This window comes from Crinia signifera, chromosome 4, assembly GCF_055691185.1.
Source record: "Crinia signifera chromosome 4, ASM5569118v1, whole genome shotgun sequence".
NCBI lineage: Eukaryota > Metazoa > Chordata > Amphibia > Anura > Myobatrachidae > Crinia > Crinia signifera.
In genome coordinates, this window is record NC_139220.1 from 6,848,287 (window position 1) to 6,872,249 (window position 23,963).

Consider the following 23,963-nt stretch of genomic DNA (forward strand, 5'->3'; position numbering starts at 1 on the left):
TGTACGCAAGTATACATGGCTAATAAAGTTGATTCTGATACAATAACACATACATTCTGCACACAGGGAGCGGTCACTGATTATATATAGTGATGAACGGTTCTGATTCCATGGCTTTGTACGGCCAAACGCAGTAATCTCACGTCGGATTCTCGCAAGAGTCTTTAACCCCTTCCCGACATTTGACGTACATTTACGTCATGGTCGGGATGTACTTCCCGACACATGGCATAAATGTACGTCATGCCATTAAACTGTCACCGCGTCTATAGACGCGGTGACAGAGGGACGATGTCTGCTGTCCCTGACAGCAGACATCTTCCCCCATTGCCCAGGGGGGGCAGCGATGCCCCTACCCATCGGCGATCGCTGTGATTGGCTGTTCAATGTGAACAGCCAATTACAGCGTTTTCTGTGTACCGGCGAATAACGTCGCCCGGTGACACAGGGATCGGTGGTGATTGGTGCTGTTAAGTACAGCACCAATCACCACCGGGTGTAAAGGTGTCACTGGTGGTCACCCCACCTGCCCCCAAAGGCTGTTATTGGTCCGTCGGACCGACGGACCAATCACAGCCATTACACCACACAGAAAATAACGGAGACAGCCCTGCAGCCGCCATTCCGGTCAGGAACAGCGTGCAGAGCGGTCTCCGTGCCCATCTGTGCCCTTATACTGACCTGATCAGCGTTGGTGGCATCCGTGCTGCCAGCTGCTGGTGCTTCCTGATTGCTGTGGTTGCTTTTGCTTCCTGGCTGCTTGTGCTGCTGCTGCTGCAGCGTCATTGTGTCAGAGATATATATTGTGTGATATAATTTTGTATCTGCTGCCCCCCTTTTGTGCTGATCAGTATAAACTAACTGATCAGCAACTTTTTTGGGGTGCAGGTTTTTTTTTTTATATATACCCTATCAGGTTGCACCCAAAGTTGTGTGCCTGCTGCCCCTCACTGCTAATCAGTGTTGCATCACTGATCAGCAGTTTTTTTTTTTTTTGAGGGTGCTGTGGGGGTTTTTTTAAAAAAAAATTTTTACACCCACGGTGATTTTGTGGGTGTCCTGTGGCCGCTGAGCGCTGATCAGTGACGTACATCACTGATCAGCATTTTTGGCACAGGGTTGATCTAATTTTTTTTTTTATCAAATTACTGTTGCCTTTGACTCATCAGCAGTTTTTTAAAAAAAAATTTTTTTGGAGGGTGCTGTGGTGTCTTTTTTTTTATTATTTTTTTTACACCCACGGTGCTTTTGTGGGTGTCCTGTGCCCGCTGAGCGCTGATCAGTGACGGACGTTACTGACCAACATCTGTGCTCAATTTTTGGCGCAGGAGCTTTTTTTTTTTTCTTTTAACTTACACATGTTAAAGCACTACATACACACTACATACCCCCCGTGTTGAAATAAAGTTTGTACCCCCCCTACACTATACAAGTGTTGAAACACTACACTTAAAAATAATAAAAATGTCCCAATCATCGCAGACTGTTTTCAGCGGAGGAGGCATATGCCCTTATTGCCTCTGACACTGACACAGCCAGTGAAGTAAGCGATGAATTAGCATTCGTCTTAAGCTCCTCTTCCTCCTCTAGTGATGAGAGAACCCCCTCAAAGACGCCCCCGTAGAGCAGCTGAGACCCCCCCCCCCCCCCAATGATTGATCTTGTATGGACCCCACCACCAGACAATTTTGAGCCCCAGGTTCCTGAGTTTTTGGCCAACCCAGGAATCCAATTTGATACTACAGGCCTCAAAGAAATTGACTTTTTCAAAGTCTTTTTCTCTGATGATTTTATAAATTTAATGGTGGACCAAAGTAATTTATATGCCCAGCAGTTTATTGCCCAAAACCCCACGTCATCATTTGCTAGGTGGACCCCTGTAGATGCAGTAGAGATGATGACGTTTTGGGGTCTGGTGTTACATATGGGCATAGTTAAAAAGCCAGAAATTAGGCAATATTGGAGTACAGATGTTCTGTACAGCACCCCACTTCATCGTATGGCCATGACCCGGACTCGTTTTGAGACGATCCTTAAATTTTTGCATTACAACGATAATGCACAGTGCCCACCCAGAGATGATCCCACCTTTGACCGGCTATTCAAAGTCAGGCCGGTCATTGATCATTTCAGCGCCAAATTTGCTGAGATGTACATCCCCCAAAAATTCATTTGTGTAGACGAGTCACTTATACATTTTAAAGGAAGGGTTAAATTCCGCCAGTACCTTCCCAATAAGAGGGCAAGGTATGGCATAAAAATGTATAAGCTGTGCGAAAGTACCTCAGGGTACACCCACAGGTTTAGGGTATATGAAGGGAAGGACACAAGAATTGAACCGCCAGAATACCCCCCCTCCCTCGTAGGTGTTAGTGGAAAGATTGTCTGGGATTTAGTGCACCCCTTCCTGGATAAGGGTTATCACCTCTATGTGGATAACTTTTACACCAGCATCCCCCTGTTTAAGGCCCTTGGTTCAAGAGGTACAGCAGCTTGCGGTACTGTGCGCAAGAACCAAAGAGGCCTCCCAAAAACGCACGTTGCCCAATTACTGAGAAAGGGTGAAAGCAGGGCAATATGCACCGAAAATATGTTGTTGGTCAAATATAAGGACAAGAGGGCTGTCCTTATACTGACAACAATTCACGGAGACAGTACCACCTCCGTCCCTGTACGAGGTACCAGTACCCACACCTCAAAACCTATTTGTATCCTAGATTACAATAAGTACATGGGCGGAGTGGATCTTTCAGATCAGGTACTGAAGCCGTACAGTGCCCTGCGGAAAACAAAAATATGGTATAAGAAGCTGGCCGTGTATATCATCCAGATGGCACTGTATAACGCTTACGTACTATTCCGTTCTACCAGCCAGACAGGGACATTTATGCACTTTCAAGAGGAAGTCATAAAGGGCCTAATATTTGGGAACCAGCAGGCAGAGGGCCCCAGTACTTCTAGTACTGGCCCCAGTACTTCTAGTACTGGCCCCCGTATTGTATCAGGACAGCATTTTCCTAACGAAATCCCCTCCACTGGAAAAAAGGGCAGGACACAAAAAAGGTGCAAAGTTTGCTATAAAAAGGGAATACGAAAGCAAACTATTTTCCACTGTGAAACTTGCCCCGACAAACCCGGCCTATGTATGAAGGAGTGCTTTAAAATATACCACACATCTATGGATTATTAGGTTCATCATTTCACCGTGCTTCGGGGGTCTTGCTAATGCGACATAGCACCCACCATTCATTCCACCAGAATCTGTGCTGCAAAATCCAAATATCACTCCTTCCCTTCTGAGTCCTGCCATGCACCCAAATGGTATTTTTTGGTCACATATGAGGCATTGCCGTACTCGGGAGAAATTGGGGCACAGATTTTGGGGTGCTTTGTCTCCTTCATTCCTTGTGAAAATGAAAAATTTTGAGCCAGAACTGCATTTTTGTGTAAAAAATTTAATTTTTCATTTTTACAGCCCAGTTGTACCACAAATGGTGAAACCCCTGGGGGTTTGAAATGTACACTATACCCCTAGATGAATTCCCTGAGGGGTGTAGTTTTCAAAATGGGGTCACTTGTGGGGGGGTTCCACTGTATTGGTGCTTCGGGGGTCTTGCTAATGCGACATAGCACCCACCATTCATTCCACCAGAATCTGTGCTGCAAAATCCAAATATCACTCCTTCCCTTCTGAGTCCTGCCATTTTTTGGTCACATATGAGGCATTGCCGTACTTGGGAGAAATTGCGGCACACATTTTGGGGTGCTTTGTCTCCTTCATTCCTTGTGAAAAGGAAAAATTTTGAGCCAGAACTGCATTTTTGTGTAAAAAAAATTTAATTTTTCATTTTCACAGCCCAGTTGTACCACAATTGGTGAAACCCCTGGGGGTTTGAAATGTACACTATACCCCTAGATGAATTCACTGAGGGGTGTAGTTTGCAAAATGGGGTCACTTGTGGGGGGGTTCCACTGTATTGGTGCTTCGGGGGTCTTGCTAATTCGACATAGCACCCACCATTCATTCCACCAGAATGTGTGCTGCAAAATCCAAATATCACTCCTTCCCTTCTGAGTCCTGCCATGCACCCAAATGGTATTTTTTTCACATATGAGGCATTGCTGTACTCTGGAGAAATTGGGGCACAGATTTTGGGGTGCATTGTCTCCTTCATTCCTTGTGAAATTGAAAAATTTTGAGCCAGAACTGCATTTTTGTGTAAAAAATGTAATTTTTCATTTTCACAGCCCAGTTGTACCACAATTGGTGAAACCCCTGCGGGTTTGAAATGTACACTATACCCCTAGATGAATTCCCTGAGGGGTGTAGTTTTCAAAATGGGGTCACTTGTGGGGGGGTTCCACTGTATTGGTGCTTCGGGGGTCTTGCTAATGCGACATAGCACCCACCATTCATTCCACCAGAATGTGTGCTGCAAAATCCAAATATCACTCCTTCCCTTCTGAGTCCTGCCATGCACCCAAATGGTATTTTTTGGTCACATATGAGGCATTGCCGTACTCGGGAGAAATTGCGGCACAGATTTTGGGGTGCTTTGTCTCCTTCATTCCTTGTGAAAATGAAAAATTTTGAGCCAGAACTGCATTTTTGTGTAAAAAAATGTAATTTTTCATTTTCACAGCCCAGTTGTACCACAATTGGTGAAACCCCTGGGGGTTTGAAATGTACACTATACCCCTAGATGAATTCCCTGAGGGGTGTAGTTTGCAAAATGGGGTCACTTGTGGGGGGGTTCCACTGTATTGGTGCTTCGGGGGTCTTGCTAATGCGACATAGCACCCACCATTCATTCCACCAGAATGTGTGCTGCAAAATCCAAATATCACTCCTTCCCTTCTGAGTCCTGCCATGCACCCAAATGGTATTTTTTGGTCACATATGAGGCATTGCCGTACTCGGGAGAAATTGGGGCACAGATTTTGGGGTGCTTTGTCTCCTTCATTCCTTGTGAAAATGAAAAATTTTGAGCCAGAACTGCATTTTTGTGTAAAAAATTTAATTTTTCATTTTCACAGCCCAGTTGTACCACAAATGGTGAAACCCCTGGGGGTTTGAAATGTACACTATACCCCTAGATGAATTCCCTGAGGGGTGTAGTTTTCAAAATGGGGTCACTTGTGGGGGGGTTCCACTGTATTGGTGCTTCGGGGGTCTTGCTAATGCGACATAGCACCCACCATTCATTCCACCAGAATCTGTGCTGCAAAATCCAAATATCACTCCTTCCCTTCTGAGTCCTGCCATTTTTTGGTCACATATGAGGCATTGCCGTACTTGGGAGAAATTGCGGCACACATTTTGGGGTGCTTTGTCTCCTTCATTCCTTGTGAAAAGGAAAAATTTTGAGCCAGAACTGCATTTTTGTGTAAAAAAAATTTAATTTTTCATTTTCACAGCCCAGTTGTACCACAATTGGTGAAACCCCTGGGGGTTTGAAATGTACACTATACCCCTAGATGAATTCACTGAGGGGTGTAGTTTGCAAAATGGGGTCACTTGTGGGGGGGTTCCACTGTATTGGTGCTTCGGGGGTCTTGCTAATTCGACATAGCACCCACCATTCATTCCACCAGAATGTGTGCTGCAAAATCCAAATATCACTCCTTCCCTTCTGAGTCCTGCCATGCACCCAAATGGTATTTTTTTCACATATGAGGCATTGCTGTACTCTGGAGAAATTGGGGCACAGATTTTGGGGTGCATTGTCTCCTTCATTCCTTGTGAAATTGAAAAATTTTGAGCCAGAACTGCATTTTTGTGTAAAAAATGTAATTTTTCATTTTCACAGCCCAGTTGTACCACAATTGGTGAAACCCCTGGGGGTTTGAAATGTACACTATACCCCTAGATGAATTCCCTGAGGGGTGTAGTTTTCAAAATGGGGTCACTTGTGGGGGGGTTCCACTGTATTGGTGCTTCGGGGGTCTTGCTAATGCGACATAGCACCCACCATTCATTCCACCAGAATGTGTGCTGCAAAATCCAAATATCACTCCTTCCCTTCTGAGTCCTGCCATGCACCCAAATGGTATTTTTTGGTCACATATGAGGCATTGCCGTACTCGGGAGAAATTGCGGCACAGATTTTGGGGTGCTTTGTCTCCTTCATTCCTTGTGAAAATGAAAAATTTTGAGCCAGAACTGCATTTTTGTGTAAAAAAATGTAATTTTTCATTTTCACAGCCCAGTTGTACCACAATTGGTGAAACCCCTGGGGGTTTGAAATGTACACTATACCCCTAGATGAATTCCCTGAGGGGTGTAGTTTGCAAAATGGGGTCACTTGTGGGGGGGTTCCACTGTATTGGTGCTTCGGGGGTCTTGCTAATGCGACATAGCACCCACCATTCATTCCACCAGAATGTGTGCTGCAAAATCCAAATATCACTCCTTCCCTTCTGAGTCCTGCCATGCACCCAAATGGTATTTTTTGGTCACATATGAGGCATTGCCGTACTCGGAAGAAATTGCGGCACAGATTTTGGGGTGCTTTGTCTCCTTCATTCCTTGTGAAAATGAAAAATTTTGAGCCAGAACTGCATTTTTGTGTAAAAAATGTAATTTTTCATTTTCACAGCCCAGTTGTACCACAATTGGTGAAACCCCTGGGGGTTTGAAATGTACACTATACCCCTAGATGAATTCCCTGAGGGGTGTAGTTTGCAAAATGGGGTCACTTGTGGGGGGGTTCCACTGTATTGGTGCTTCGGGGGTCTTGCTAATGCGACATAGCACCCACCATTCATTCCACCAGAATGTGTGCTGCAAAATCCAAATATCACTCCTTCCCTTCTGAGTCCTGCCATGCACCCAAATGGTATTTTTTGGTCACATATGAGGCATTGCCGTACTCGGGAGAAATTGCGGCACAGATTTTGGGGTGCTTTGTCTCCTTCATTCCTTGTGAAAATGAAACATTTTGAGCCAGAACTGCATTTTTGTGTAAAAAAATGTAATTTTTCATTTTCACAGCCCAGTTGTACCACAATTGGTGAAACCCCTGGGGGTTTGAAATGTACACTATACCCCTAGATGAAGTCCCTGAGGGGTGTAGTTTGCAAAATGGGGTCACTTGTGGGGGGGTTCCTAACTTTTAGCATCTTATGGTGCCTAGAAACCTGCATGGTGCCTAAAAAATAATCTCATAAAAAGGAGGCTCCAAAATCAAGTAGGTGCTCCTTCTATTATGAAGCCTGTGGTTTGGTCAACGTGCACACTAGGGCCACATATAGGATATTTATGAAAACAAAAGAATTGGGGGAATCAATTTTTAGTCACATTTCTCTAGTAAAATCTACTGTGTTCCTTAGAAAAATGTATTAAAATTGAAAATCTGCTAAAAAAATGAAATTTTTAAATTTCACATACACTTTGTTTTAATTCCTGTGAAACACCTAAAGAGTTAACAAACTTCCAAAATGCTGTTTTGAATACTGTGATTGGTGCAGTTTTTGAAATGGCATCATTTATGGGGGTGTCTCACATACAAGTCCCTCAAAGTTACATCAGAACTGAACTGGTCCCTAAAAAAATCAGTGTTTGAAATTTTCTTGAAAATTTGAGAATTTGCTATTCATATTTTAAGCCTCCTAGTGTCCAAAAAAATTAAAAGGAGGTTGAAATAATGATGGCAACATAAAGTATACATATGGTCTATATTAGTTATTAACTATTTTGAGTGGTATGATTATTTGTCTCACAAGCAGAAAATTTAACATTTTGCAAATTGCAAAATTTTCAAATTTTTTTACGACATTTTGGTATTTTTCACAAAAAAAACACAGAATGTATCGACCAAAATTTACCACTAACTTGAAGTACAATGTGTCACGAGAAAACAATCTTAAAATCACTGGGATAAGTAAAAGCAAAAAAAAGTTATTCCCACTTAAGTGATACATGTCAGATTTGAAAAAAAGGGCTCTGTCAGGAAGGCAAAAACAGGCTGCGGCGGTAAGGGGTTAAAGGCTCGGCATCCCGAGAATTTGGCGCCATTTCACACATGCTTCCACAAGCTGCGCACAGCTCTGCAGTGCAGGGGTCTGGGCGTGTTGTGCAGAGGGGTGCTGTGCAGTGCAGAGGAGTGCAGAGGTGTTACTTTGTGCAGTGCAGAAGGGTCTGTGCTGTGCAGAGGGGTTTGTGCTGTGCAGAGGGGTTTGTGATGGGTTATATTGTACTGGTCGTGTGTTAGGCAGGCTGTCAGTCAGAGTAGTGGGGTACAGTAGTACACAGGCAGGCTGTCAGTCAGTGTAGTGGGGTTTAGTAGTACACAGGCAGGCTGTCAGTCAGCTTTTCATTTTTTTATTTTTTATTTTCATTGTGGTGTTTGGTGCACTGCAATCCAATACACCATATACTACTGTCAGAACAAGTTCCGTGTGTGATTGTTCTGCCTCCATGCAGTGTTATACAAGCCCCGTCCATAAAAAAATACAATTTTTCTAGCTTTCTTTTTTTTGTGTGTACTGCACCACAATAGTGTACACCATAATTCCATGTGTGATTGTTCTGCATCCACGCAGCATTATACAAGCTTCACATTACAAAAAAATAACAGTAAAAATCAAAATCAAATTTTCTCTCCTTTATTGTTTTTGTGTTCTTCACTCATAGTATACTGTCAGAAGTTCCATGTGTGATTGTTCTGCATCCACGCACCGTTATACAAGCTTCACATTAAAAATAGATTAAGATATTAAAGTAAAAAATAATCAAAATCAATTTTGCTCTTCTTTATTGTTTGTGTGTACTGCACCCCAATACACCATACCGATACTTTTAGAAGTTCCGCGTGTTAATAAGCAGCCAGCTTGCTGCACACCTTGGCCTATATTGAATGAATACAACATTGTGAGCTGTAAAGTGGTCAAAATTGTCTGGAAAGGGCTGGAAATTAATGTTATTGCGGTTAATATTACTCGGGACAAAAAAAATTCAAAAATTACGGGATTTGGGCATTTTTTTTTACATTTCAACAACAATCCAAAGCCTTTCGCCGCCGCTTGACAAATCCAAATCCTGTCATCGCTGGGGGGAAAGCCGGCTTTGCATAGCACAGCGTTATGCAATGCCGTCCTCAAAGCCGCTGTCCCTGCTGTTTAGATAGGGCTTCGCTAGCCTGCTGTTGGTGAAGCCAAAAGCGGCATCATGCGGAACGGTCAGCGATGCTGACCATTCATACATTCGGCCTGCTATCATTTAGATAGCAGCACCGATATGGACAGGGGCACATACAGTAGCGCCCCTGTCCTTTACCGCACGCTGGCTCCATCATACATGGGGGAGAAGTGGCATCAGTGCGCTGATATCCCTTCTCCCCTATAAAGATGTTTCATACATCTGCCCCATTGTGTCTTATCAATAAGAGTGTCTGGTTGTCAGATCTTGCTAATAAGAAATAACTGTTGCAGTATGTTATTGAAAAACAGTAACTGTTACAAGAAGTATTACAAGTAACGGTGTAAACTGTTTAATGTATCATTTTAAATATCACTAAACATTAGATGTATTTGTTTATTACATCATAATACACTTCAACGTATTTAACTGTTAATATATTGGCTTATCTTTGGCACAACTATATGCCGTAATACAGCCCTTTCATGTTCCCAGCATAGGGGATGCAAAACTGTTTTTCAGACTGTTTTTCAAACAAATAAACTGCCACAAGTAAAGACAATAAACAGAAGTGTTTTAAATCCTGCACCTAAAGAACAGAGTGTAATGCATTGTTACTGAACTTACTGGAGCATTCAGTAAAGAGTTTGTTGGACATTAGAAGACCATAGGCGTGCGCACGGGGGGTGCTGGGGGTGCACAGGCACCTCCTAATGACACCCCTCATGTTTGCACGCAGTACCATTTTTACCGGCTGAATAGGGTGCCCGATGGTAGCGGCGGCTCCGCTCATGCTTCTGAGCTGAGCCGCCTGCATGAAGTAGCGCTGGCCGGAGAAGGCATTGGCTGCGGCGCACAGTGTTTCTCCCCCATATACGCAATGTCTCTGAATCCCCGGCCCGCCGCCCGCCCACACACTTACATCCTGCGCTGCGCACAGTCTGTTTCTCTGCAGCGTGGCTGCGCGCACTGTCATGACACAAGCAAAGCAGACTCCCGGCAGCAGTAGGTAATGATAGAGACATCAGGAGCTGCCTGTGCTTAGTGGGGCTTAGTTTATCAAAGCATGGGGGAGGGGAGGTATTGTTAAATATATTTTATAAGGTATGGGTTAGGAAAAGTGAATTACATATATAGGCTGCATGATGTGAGGGATGGATATTAAACATCTAAGGATTGTATGATCATATGTAAAATGGGGCAGATTAACAGCCCCCATACACTATGCAATTTGTGCCCGATTTCATGAGAAATCGGCCCAAATAGCATGTGTCTCACTTCCGATCTGATCAGACCTGGAAAGCATACGTGCTGCACGTACAGTATGATCTCCAGGTTGGACCCCCTACCAGCAGCAGGGAACATGGATTGCATTTGATACATCGCACCTGATGTATCAAGGAAATTGGGTGGGTTGTCCACCGCTCTCTGCCCGTCTGCTGTCCCCGCTCTCTGCCCAGGACTTATGTGGCATAATATGTAATAGGCATCAAAGCATGTTTTCGTATGTGTAATTGGCATTACAGTGTTATATTGTGTTATGGGCTTTATGGTGTGTGGCATGATGTGTAATGGGCATTACAGCATGTGGCATAATATGTAATGGCCATTATGGTGTTTGGTATAATGTGTAATAGGCATTACAGAGTGTGGCATAAAGTTTACTATACATTACAGAGTGTGACCTAATGTGTAATGGCCATTACGGAGTATGGCATAATGTGTAATGGGCATTACAATGTAAATTTTTGTTGCGCACCCTGTCCCTGTTTCTACTCTGTGTATATGGGGAGTGCACCCCCTAATAAAAGGGGCTGCGCACACCTATGTAGAAGACACATAGGTGCACTATTCTGTAAAAGGCAAAAAAAGGGATTTACCCTGTTTTTTTTTCACCAAGTTTCTTTTCCTGATCACATCAATTACAGAGCATTCTCTCCCAGAAAAAAAAAAACACATTCCGGAGAAAACTCCATATTCACAATTGAAACCATGAAAATGGGTCATTTATCAGGGATTTTTTCTCCCTCCAAAGTCAGTCACTTTGCACTAGGACAAGCTCGCACTCTCTTTTACTAAGCTAAAGTATATTAATAAACCCCTCTAAGACATCATGACGGAATTTTAGCTAGATCGGAGCATCTTCACAGTTTTCGTCATTTTCACCAAAAAAGTGAAACTTCAGGCCTCTTGCCAGAACAGAAGATGTGGACTCAGATCAAAAAGCTTTTGCACGTTTTAGGTTGGCCAATCCCAGGATCGGCGGGATCCTGGGATTTGGCCCCCAAAGCGCCGGGATTTCAATCCCGGGATTGGAGTTTCCAATCCCGGGATTTCGGGATTAGATTGCGCATGCGCGCAGTCTAATGCCGGGCAGCGCCTGAGCATCGCTCAGACGCTGCCCGACTTCTCCCGGCAGCACTGTGCAGCGTGACGAGATCAGAGGTCACGCTGCGCAGGCAGAGGTCGCGCCCGGCAATGTGATGCCGCCCGCCCAGCAAGCCCACCCGCCCAGCCAGCTATGAACCCGCCCAGCAAGCCCACTCACCCGCCCAGCCAGCAAGCCTACCCACCTGCCAGCCAGCTATGAACCCGCCCAGCAAGCCCACTCGCCCAGCCAGCAAGCCTACCCGCCCAGCCAGCATGCCAGCCCGCATCATGGACAACCCGTCCCCCCCACCCAGCAACCGGGCTCCTGGCAACCCTGCTGCACCCTCAAATGAAGGTAAATGTGGGGCAACTAGGGTGTCTTTTTATTAGGAAAGCCAATCCCGGGAATCCCGGGATTGAGCATTTTTCAATCCCGAATCCCGGGATTGAAAAAATGCCCCGGGATTGGCTTCCCTAGCACGTTTCTTATTCAGGTCAAGTCACAACTTTCCCACACTAGCCGGTTTTGAATTTCTCAATTTCAGTTTTTTCACTCTGCCCTAATTTACATTCATGTATCAATTGGAACATTTTCCTGTCATAAATAGATCCAGATTACATGTCAAAGGGTTAAATTCAATTTCCTTAGAATATTTACCAAATCGACAGGAAAGCATGGATTCCTTGACACATCACATACACAAGTTATGTACTACTAACACCTTTACACAGGAACTACAGACACAAAGCCTTCTACCTGCTGTGCCGTGTCATTCTCCAGACATTCTGTTAGCAAAAGGACAATTTAGCATCTCATTTCCTCATCACAGAGATTTATCATCTCATTTCCTCATCACAGAGGCTGCTAGATTCCTTCCTCCAGAAATTAACAAAGTGCATTTTAAGTTTAGAATGCATTCCTCAATACTATATACAAAATATATGGTGCAGTCCCAGCTCAGTGCTGAACATATATTTCATAAATACATATACTTTGTGCCTTGTGCCCAGCAGCAGGCTTCAACTCACACTGCAGCGCTGCAGCAGGGGACCTGTCCCAGCTCAGTGCTGCTCATACAGTTTAAAACATTTTAAACATGTCAATTGCCCTTGTCCAAAATGGCTTAACCCCTTCAGTGCCGTGGCAGCCATTACACACTTGTGCCAGCCACAGACTGGAAAAAAGACTCTTGTAAATCTTAGCAACGATTAACACTTAACCTTTAATATATATATTGGTGAAATTGAAGTGAGGGAAAAATCAAGGGGCTGATTCAGGGATGTTCATGAGCAGATCGAGCCCCAAATACAATGTATGGCTCTCTTACCATATAGTTCCGCACTGGACTGTTGGGGGTAAGAAGGTCGGATTCCAAATGGATGTACAAAGCCATGAGACTCGCACGAGGAGTAGTGATCACTGGACCTATGTCCTAGGGGGCTTCCTGCACAAAGCTGGTGTATCAGTGTGTGGTATACCAATCTGCAATCAGATCATATTATATACATATATATTTATTTATTTTTTACAGGTATGTGGAACTCGCGATCTGTGTTTTAAGTCAAAGTGAAAAAGACCATAAAAATTACAAAAAAAATTTAATATTTATAAAATGAAGGGTGTCACAGTATACAGTAAATCAGATAATTCGATGGAGTAAATAAGTAGCGGGAATGTGCAAAATAAGAAAAATATAAATAAGTTATTAGCACTAATTTCACAGTATATAGTATTCACCACCGTGCGCAAGACAAGCAGCTAGGAAGGATCTATAACAGAACTGTTGGGCAAAAACAGTTCAAACAGGCATGGATATAGCATATATTGGTCCCGGGTCACATACAGCTACCAGGTCTGCGGGTAAGTGCCCTCCAAGGTCCGCACCAAGTCACCTTCACCGACGCGTTTCAGATCTGCCTGGATCCTTGTTCAAGTTATTGCACTATGTATGGCTATAAGAGAATATAAAACAGGATGATAAAAAAGGGGTATAGTATCACACAAAAATAAGAGTATATGAAATAAAATAGATTAGATGATTGTCCTCTAATTAGTAATCGGGGTATGGGACAGTGGGGCTGAACGCCATTTCCGCCCCGCATCCGCCGTCATCTGTGGACTAAATGCGCACGTCTCGCTTTCTGTATTCAGCAGCGAGCCGCGTCTGTTACTTGTTGCGGCTTCTCCGGGACGCTGGTATTATTGGCGGTCACATGGCTCTTTCTTTATTTCCCCGGCATACTGTTTATGTTGAATACTGTAGTGGCGACATCTTGTGGTTAAAGACGGTTTTGGCAGCTAAGTCCATAAATGATGTTTTCTGCACACAGAATGTATACGTTCTCTTTAGGCATATTGCAGGGATTTTACAATGGGCACCATAAAAAAAGAGAAGGAAAGAAAATGGTTTTAGTATAATACTTATCAAGCTTATTATAGTTATAGACATAGGTGCGTTTACTGAAACACGGGATAGTTTTCAAAATCATTATAGGGGCAATGGGACCAGGGATAATAATGAGAGTCATTATAAGAACAATGAGACCATATCCAAAAGAACCTCCATACAGGAGTCCTAATATGAATCATTTATGGGAAGAAATATCCAAGGTGACAAGTTTTATTTAACAGATGATTGGTTCATCTGATTGGCACACTGTTAGAGACAATGGGCGAGATTTAGTGGGTTTTTAGCAAAATGCGATTTTTTCTCAAATTGCCCTATATCGCCGTTTTTTGATATCGCATTTTTTTACAGAAATCGCATATTGCCGCATGAAAAGTGCAATTTATGGCGATATGGTGCGAATTGAGTCGATGTAATACGCCATAAAAGTGCGATTTTTGGGTTAGGTCATGTGCGTATTTGCGGCCAACCGGAATGCGATTTACACCAATACACCTGATCAGCCCACACAACATGCTAACCTATTGGCCCATCTTAGTCCCTTGCAATACGCATCACACACCGCAGGCGCCATTTTACCCTTTGAAAGGGAGTAAGGCGTTTGAGATGGAGAGGAGAGGAGCAGTCATAAGGTGCAGAGGAGGCAGAGGGACAGGCAGCTTGGGCCCAAATACCCCAACCACTGGGAGAGGTAGGGGAGTGAGAGGCAGCACTGCCAGAGGCAGGACAGGTAGAGCCAGCATGCTCCCAGCAAGAGCTGCGCCAGGGAGAGGCCACATGGTGGAAGCTGAGCAGGTGGCTATGGAGGATGAGGAGGAAGCAGGCACAAGCCATGTGTCCTCACAGGAGGAACAGAGTGCCAGGCACACAGAGGAGGAGGTGCAGGAGGGTGATTTCTCAGAGGTGGACTGGCCTGTACAGGAGGCAGATGAAGCAGATTTGGAGGTGCTGGGGGAAGAAGCAGGACAGGAGGAGGAGGGTGACCCTGAAAATGTGGAGGAGGAGGAGGATGATGCAGCTCGTACAGCTAGTGGGAGGAAAGTCAGGTTCTCATATGAGGAGAATATGGCCCTGGTGCGTGCACTCTTGCCCCTGTATGACCGCCTGCTTGGTCCTCACCATCACCGCACAAGTGTGGCAAGAAAGAAGGGGATGTGGGACAATATCACCTCCACGGTAAATGCAGTCAGCACACACAAGAGGAGTGTGCACAACGTCAAAAAACGATATAATGACATCAAGCGCCTCCTCAAAGCCAAGCTTGCCCTGGAGAAGAAAGAGGCCTGTCGTACAGGAGGTGGACCTAGGCAGCAAGTCAGCTTTAAGGCCTATGAGAGGCTGCTACGCCGAATCATCCCACCGGAGGTGCTTCCTGGCATCCACATTGCCGACACAGACAGGCCCCCCACTCCACCCCCACTGGCGGAGGTCACGACACAGGAAAACAGGAGGCTGGGTAGTGATAGGGGTGTGTGGGCATAAGGGACTAAAGAGGAGGGTGGGGGACACTGTGCAGCTTCTGCCAGTGGGTGAGGGTCCAGCGTGGCAGCACAGGAGTACAGAACGGTGGCCCTGAGTCAGTGTCTTCTCCTACTGGGTGGGAGTTAGGGTGCATGAGAGCAGGAGGCTGGGTGGTAAAGCATGATAGGGGAATGTGGGCAACACAGGGTGAGCGGGTCCCCACTGGCGGAAGTTACGGGGCAGGAGAACAGGAGGCAGGGCAGTGATAGAGGTGTGTGGGCATGAGGGGTAGTAAAGGTTTTTGGCTGTTGCTGAGTAGGGATAGGCATTGGTGCAGACGCCATCGATGGTTGGCATTGATGGCGATTTCGCACCCTGCCATCGATAGTAGTAACATATTACTTGGATAACCATTGATTGTTGTAGCTTTCGATGGTCATCCATTATATCTGACTGAATAGGCCATGGGTCAATTAGAACTTCCAGGTGTGAGGGGCGGAGCTATGCTCCGTGTCCCGGCACCTTAAAAAAAAATTGAAACTTGATCGGTTCTCCTTTGCCATCGATGTAGGGAAACCATCTGGTCCTCCCACATTGATGGCAAAAGTATTCAACATTGGCCATAAACCATCGATTATTTGAAATCATTGATGGTCGATGGGCATCCCTAGAACTGGAGGAGGGTGGGGGACAGTATGCAGCTACCGGCAGTGGGTGAGCGTCTCCTCCCACTGGGAGGGAGTTAGCGTGCATGAGAGCAGGAGGCTGTATAATAGTGGTATGTGGGCAAGACATTGATAAAAGTTGTGGCGCTGGTGAAGAGGACCGTGGGGTCACTTCTGGCAGTGGGGGAACCTGCAGCGCGGCTGCCAGGACCGGATTTCCCACCTAGGGACGACACCTGCTTGTGGCGGTAGAGGATCCCCCATTGTCACGGGGGTACGTGAAATGCGGGAGCAGGGTCGCGGGGGTCCGCTGGAGGGTGGAATTGCCGGAAGGGGGTCAGGGGTGTCTGCAAATTGCGGGGTGGGGGGTGCGGGGATCCGCGATTAGCGGAAGGGGGCGGGGGTCCGCAAATCGTGGGAGGGGGCGGGCTTGAATCCCAGCAATCGAGGGGGCTTGTCAGGGTCAGTGAATTGCGGCGGGGGGGTTGTGAAGGTCCGTGAATCGCGGGGGGTGCCGTGAATCAAGGACGGGGGGCGGCGCGGGGGTCTGTGAATCGCAGGAGGGGGTCTGCAAATTGTGGGAGGGGGCTCTGGAGGAGGGGTGTGAATCGCGGGAGGGGGGGCGCGTGAGGTGCCGAGGGGGTCCGCAAAACGCGGGAGGGGGGCGCTACGGGGGGTTCCATGATTCGCGGGAGGGGTCGGGGGTTTGCAAATCTCAGGAGTGGGGGTGCCGTGAATTGTGGGAGGGGGCGGTGGTCCGCAAATCGTGGGAGGGGGGGTCGTGGGGGTCGCGCGAATCGCGGGAGGGAGGGGGCGGGGGTCCACAAATCGCAGGGGGGGGCTAGAATTGTGGCAGGGGGGGTTGCAAATCGGAGGGGGGTGCCGTGAATCGCGGGAGGGGGCGGTGGTCAGCAAATCGCGGGAGGGGGGGTCGCGGGGGTCCTGCGAATCTTGGGAGGGGGTCCTGCGAATCGCAGGAGGGGGGGGTGCGCGAATCGAGGGGGGGGGGCGAATCGCGGGAGGGGGGGTCGTGGGGGGCCAGCGAATTATGGGGTCGCAGGGGGCCCGTGAATCGTGGGAGGGGATTTGCTGGCAGAGGGGGGGGGGGTGCAGGAGTAATGGTGGCTGTGGAGTAATGTTGGATTGCGGGTGTGTACTGTAGCGCTGGCTGGGCGGGGGGAGGGATGTCAAGGGGGTGGGATGTTATACACATGAAAACGTTATACATATAAAACACTGGTCTTTTCCCTAGGGGGGGCGGGTTTGTGTATCCCGCTGGGCGGGAACGTTAGCTACACAGGGGATGAGTGACAGATCTGGCTAAACATATGAGATATATAGAGAGAGAATAGAGGGTCCGGCACTCCAAATGATATTGCTGGTATTGGTATATATATATATATATATATATATATATATATATATATATATTTCTTTTTTTATTAAACACTTCTAATTATAATGATATTTGTGTTTGTATATAGTCGTGGGTACAGAAGGAGGTCACTCGCCAGACTGGAGTTAAAAATGGTTATTTTTATTTCATCTCATTTTATTTACGCTGCCATCACATTTGGTCAACGTTTCGACCTGAATTAGGGCCTTTTTCAAGACTTGTTTGACAGCCATATCAGACAATACATCGAAGAAATATAGACACCTATATCAGAAAAACATACAAGCAAAAAATGTGTATCAGTCACTAGATGGAATTATATTAATCAACTAGGCGATTCATCGCGCCCTATGGGCGCTCTTCACACCGTCGTAAGGGGCTGCGCCCCCTTAATTTGTGAACATTTGTATATGAAAAAGATGGTTAGAATTGTATGTAAGATGGCCTGTATTGCAACTTGAGTTATAGGTGATATGTGTTAAATAGAGAGCATATGATTTGGAAGGGGGTGTGTATTGTTTTGTTTAATTAAAAAGCGGTTACAGAGTAAGATGTACATTGATAGTGTGTATGGTACAGTGACATTTGTGGGTGTGGGGGGGGGGGCTTACGGTTCAGGAGAGCAGGAAGCTGGGTAGTGATAGGGGTGTGTGAGTATAGGGGGGACTAAAGAGGGGCTTAGGGGTGCCGTGAATTGCGGGAGGGGCGCGGGGGGTGCCATGAATCAAGGGAGGGAGGGGGCGCAGGTGTCCGCGAATCGCGGGAGAGGGTCCGCAAAGCGTGGGAGGGGGCGTGAATTGCGCAAGGGGGGGTTGCGAATTGCGGGGGGGGTGACATGAATTGTGGGAGGGGGCGTGAATCGCGCGCGGGGGGGGGGGGGCGTGAATTGCGGGAGGCACGGGTGGCGTGACGAATCACCTAGTTGGTTATATATTCTTGTAGAAGGATGGTAGGATGTTGCTGTCATTCAGAATGCATTTACATAAACAGTAATAGTAGCAGTAAAAGATCTGACTTAAAACACCTACAGTAAAACAGAACAGGTGTTATATATTATACAAAGAATTGGTTGATGATGTCTAGGTTGACGTGCACATAGTTGTCACTGGAAAAAAATTGCTACAAGAAAAAATCAACACAGAAAGGTCAACACATGTAAATGTTGACATAAGTGTGGTACTTCATTGTTTTCCATGTCGACACATGAGAATAAATATGAAAACATTAAAAAAAAGAAAAATAAATCTTCAAAAACTCATGTCAACCTTTTTCATTGTCGACCATAGCCGTGTCAGTGTTTTGCATGTGCCATTTAATCCTGGGGTTGCCGTGAATCGCGCACAGGGGGGAGGGGGGGGAGGGAGGAGGTGTGGGGTGTCCGCGAATCACGGGAGGAGGGGTCGTGGGTGGATGCTGTGAATTGCGGGAGGGGGGGTTGCAGTGAATCGTGGGAGGGTGGGTTGCGGGGGCGGGGGGTTGCCGCAATGACAGGAGGGGGGGTCAGGGGGGGGGAATCACGGTAGGGGGGGGTCGCGGGTACTGCGGGAGGCGGGGCCCGGGGGATTGGCGCAAATCGTGGGAGGAGGGGTCGCGGGGTGCCACGAATCGCAGGAGGGGGGGTGTCACCGGGTGGGGCTGCAAATCGCGGGAGTCGCGTGGGGTGCCACGAATTGCGGGGGTGTGCTGCGAATCGCGGGAGGGGGGTCACGGGGGGGGGGGAGGGTGCCGCGAATCGCCACAAGAAAAAATCAACACAGAAAGGTCAACACATGTAAATGTTGACATAAGTGTGGCACTTCATTGGTGTCCATGTCGACACATGAGAATGAATATGAAAACATTGCAAAAGTGAAAAATAAATCTTGTCAACCTTTTTCATTGTCGACCATAGCCATGTCAGTGTTTTGCATGGGCCATTTAATCGTGGGGATGCCGTGAATGGGGGGGGGGGGGGGGGGGGGAGGTGCTTACCTCCCAACATGACACATTGCTCTGTTTCTGGACTTTCTTCTTAATTTATGGATTACCATCACCTGTGCTTAAACACCTTTCTTATCAATTACCCTGTTTAAAACAGGTGATGATGACAATCATAAATTAAGATGGAAGTCCACAAACAGAGCATTCTGTCCCTCCTGGAGAGGGTCATGTTGGGAGGTATGGAGGTGTGGGGCGCTCACCTGGTGTGTCTGGTGAGTAGCTGTGTCTTTGCTGTGTAACATGGAGAGGCAGAGGGTGTCTGGCACTGTCTGTGGGCTCACTGGGCTGGTTCTCTGTCATGTGAGTCAGAGGCTCCACCCAGCGATACAGCTCCAGACACACTTTGAGTGACAGATGTAGCCAAACATATAAGAGATCCTGCACTATTAAACAGATTATCCCAGACTGGTCAATTTATACCATAAATCAATGTCACCTCCGTACAAACAAGTTACAAGGTGCATATATCATAATCACTAAAGATATATGTATATATATATGTATTTGTATATTTATCTCTATGTCTATATTTATGCATATTTATTTATATTTTTCAGATGTATATTAAGCTATGTGTTTATGGGCGGGATGTAATAAAAGGAAAATGCGGTAAAACAGGGTTTTACCGCATTTTCCTATGTACCATTACCCGTCCGCCTATGGGCGTCTATCGGCGTCCGCAGTCCACGCGACAACCCCCCCACCATCCTGTCCTCCATCGATTTCCTCCTCCCCCAACACAGGTGTCACAGCCGGGAGGACATACAGCTGCAGGGACAGCCGGTAGGACATCCGGCAGCAGGGGGAGGAGTAGACGCCGGGGACACTGACAGCCGCCGGGGTGTGATGGAGACCCCCGCAAACCACATTACAGGTATCCCGGGGGTCTCCGTCACTGCACCGCGATTCTAGCCGCATATGTTAGTACATATGCGGTAGCCTCGCGGCGAGGGGCGGCGATGTATATTAATACATCCTGCCCTATATATATTTTTTTCTAAGTATATACATTTATATATGTGTTATATACTTAGGTTTATTTATCTATATGTATATATGTAGTGGTCGAAGTGCTGCTGCTTAGAATTCTTCTTTCCTCAATCGCTGTGCAGGGTGCTCCCGGGTTTCATCCTACCACCAACGTGCACCCAGGTGGGGTGTGCCTGGGTCTCTTCCCTGCCCTGACGTGCCTGCCTTTGGTGTCCCTTTCCTGCCGCTGTTGGACTCACTGGAGCCAGGCAGGTAAATAGGATTTTAATTAATGCTCAGTATGTTGAACTTCCATGCTCCTATTTCTTCCACAATTCCTCCCCACCCTTCATCACCCATCTTCACTAAAGTCCTCCCCACACTGCATCCCCACTCCCACCCTGCATCCCTCCTCCCTCCCTGCATCCTCCGCCACCCCACGTCCTACGCCACCCTGCGTCCCCCCTCCCTTTGTCCCCCCTCCCACTCTGTATTCCCCCCTCCCTGCATCCTATGCCACTCTGCGTTCCCCATCCCTGCATCCTCCACCACCCCACATCCTACACTACCCTGCGTCCCCCCTCCCTTCATCCTACGCCACTCTGTATTCCCCCTCCCTGCATCCTCCACCACCCCGCATCCTACACCACTCTGCATCCCCCCTCCCTGCATCCTCCACATCCTACACCACCCTGCGTCCCCCCTCCCTGCATCCTCCACATCCTACACCACCCTGCGTCCCCCCTCCCTGCATCCTCCACCACTCCGCATCCTACGCCACTCTGCGTCCCCCCTCCCTGCATCCTCCACATCCTACACCACCCTGCGTCCCCCCTCCCTGCATCCTCCACCACCCCGCATTCTACGCCACTCTGCGTCCCCCCTCCCTGCATCCTCCGCCACCCCGCATCCTACGCCACTCTGCGTCCCCCCTCCCTGCATCCTCCACCACCCCGAATCCTACGCCACTCTGCGTCCCCCCTCCCTGCATCCTACGCCACTCTGTATTCCCCCTCCCTGCATCCTCTGCCATCCCTCATCCTACACCACCCTGCGTCCCCCCTCCCTGCATCCTACGCCACTCTGCGTCCCCCCTCCCTGCATCCTCCACCACCCCGCATCCTACACCACCCTGCGTCCCCCCTCCCTGCATCCTCCACCACCCCGCATCCTACGCCACTCTTCGTCCCCCCTCTTTCTCCGCATCCTATAAGGTGTCAGCGGCTTCCTCAGATATCTGACACCTTATAGGAGGCGGAGAAACGCGTCATACAGCTATTTACCATCCTCATCATACTTTCTGGAGCTCCAGAACTGGATCCCGTATCTGCCTGCACACAAAAGCAAGAACTGTTACACCTCTAATCCACCACTGCATTTATTAGCAGTAGGACAATTAGCAGTCCGGGATATACACACACACACACACACACACACACACATATATATATTTACTGCTCTTTTATTGCATTTTTTATGGAATTTTTTTTTCTTTCTTTCTGTCTGGCCAGACATTGGACATTTATAATTGCTCTAATTCATTAAAAATATCTGGATTTAATTACCCTATTGATGCCGTCTATTAATGAAATCATTGGTGACTTATTACAAACAACTGTTGGATAGCCACGGATGTGTTTTCATACATATTTGTGATTTTAACTATTAAGTGTCACTGGCCAGGGCAATATATGTGTTTAATAAATTCTTAGATTCTTTTTTTACATACATTGTTTCTAGCGCGTGTATATACACCTCTATTTCTTTGTTTCCACATTAGGGACTGGCAATTCCCTCTCACGCTGCTTGAACCCTGTACACATGGGAGATTAATACCCCTTTCACACTGTACTTGTAAAACGGTATATTGCTGTTTTTTCACATTTCAACACGTTTAAGGCTGCAGTGGGAAAGCGCCAGAATTGAGTTACCGGTTAAAGATAACCGGTATTTCAAAACGTTTACAGTCCTACACGTTTCAGAGCCGGTTTTTATGCAGTGAGAATGGCTCTGAAACGGTATTTAGAAAAAAACAGCAGATTACAGACCTGTGATAGGCTGTCCCCTGCGTTCTGCCTTGAAACATGTTCAGGGAAACTAAATGGGTTGACTGATGTGAATGGTATTTAAACGTTATTTAAAACGGTAATCTACTGCAATGTCATGGCTCAGACCCGTTTGAAATACCGTTTTAAAATACCATTTTTTAAAACGTTTAGGCAGTGTGAAAGTGGTATAACTTTAGACAATCTGTATTTTGATTTTCCTTCCATGTGTATTTTGGTAAATATTAATTTACATTCTACTAAGTACATTTACATAGTATTCTGGACAAACAGGGCTAAGCGCTAGTTTTTCACCACACAGATTATATATATCAGTAACAGTATCTAACACACTAATGTGAACACATCCAGACTCACTGGTTCTTTGGTTGGACAGACGGAGGGGTTTAGCTCCATCCACTGTGTCATTCTATTGGACAAGTGTCAAACCAGTCAGATACCCTTCCCTGTGATGTCACTGGTCTGATCAGATATTTTATGGTAATTTCTCCCATCTCTCGCACCCAGATATCTGTATACAGCCTCCGGCTATAAGTAATGCAGCATGGAGGGGCTCAGTGAACTTTACCTTGTAAGTGTGTAAGTGTCTAAACGAGTCACGTAAAGCATAAAAGGACAACTGTCTTGCCTCATAATCCAGATATACCCTCACTCTGTTACAAGGGATATTGCCTTTTACACAGATCTGTTTCCTGCCATTTAGCAAAAAATACAGTGTGTTCATCCTACACAGACACCAGGACTTGTTATTATCTCCAATGTATGACTGGCGTCCTCTCCTGCCTATACTGGGATAACACATCCCCACCCTCCAGCACACTGACTTACTGACATCCACCTCCCAGTAATGTTGCCCTGAGGGGAGTGACAGTGAGTGCGGCGCCGGCGGGGTGAGCTGGGGGTGCGGGCGAGCAGGGCGGAGGAGCCGGCGGCAGAGTGCACGGCTCCGGCGCCTTGTGATATCCCTGCGCCCGGAGCTTGTGCTCCGCCCGCTCCGCCCTAGCTACGCCGCTGACTTCATCTGACCGACAAAGGATGCTGGGAAAACACTGATCAATTTTTCTATGATGCTCTGATTTAAGCAATCATCTAAACATTGTAGAAACATATATAAATCTCTTATATCATGGTCTACGGACAATTATCTGAAACGACATAACAAAACAATTTGACAGAACAATGTAAAGATTTCTTGAAAGAGCGGAGAAATCATTTCTCCTTGTGCGATAGGGGGATTAAAAAACCTTGGTCTTGTATTGTGTTCCTCCTAATGTCCTTCGACAATAAAACTAAGGCCTAATGATGATGTCATCATTCTCTCATCATCTTGTGTAGTTTTACAGTACAGTTGGAAAAAACAGGGGGCTGTTTTTGGTATACCTGCGCACAGATTCTATTGGTGTGTCCCTAGGACTAGCGGGCTGCACTTATAACGGGTGGACTATGTCCGTCGTGGGTTACAATATAGGAATTTGGTTGTAGTGCTGCGCTCTGTCACTAAGATTCTAC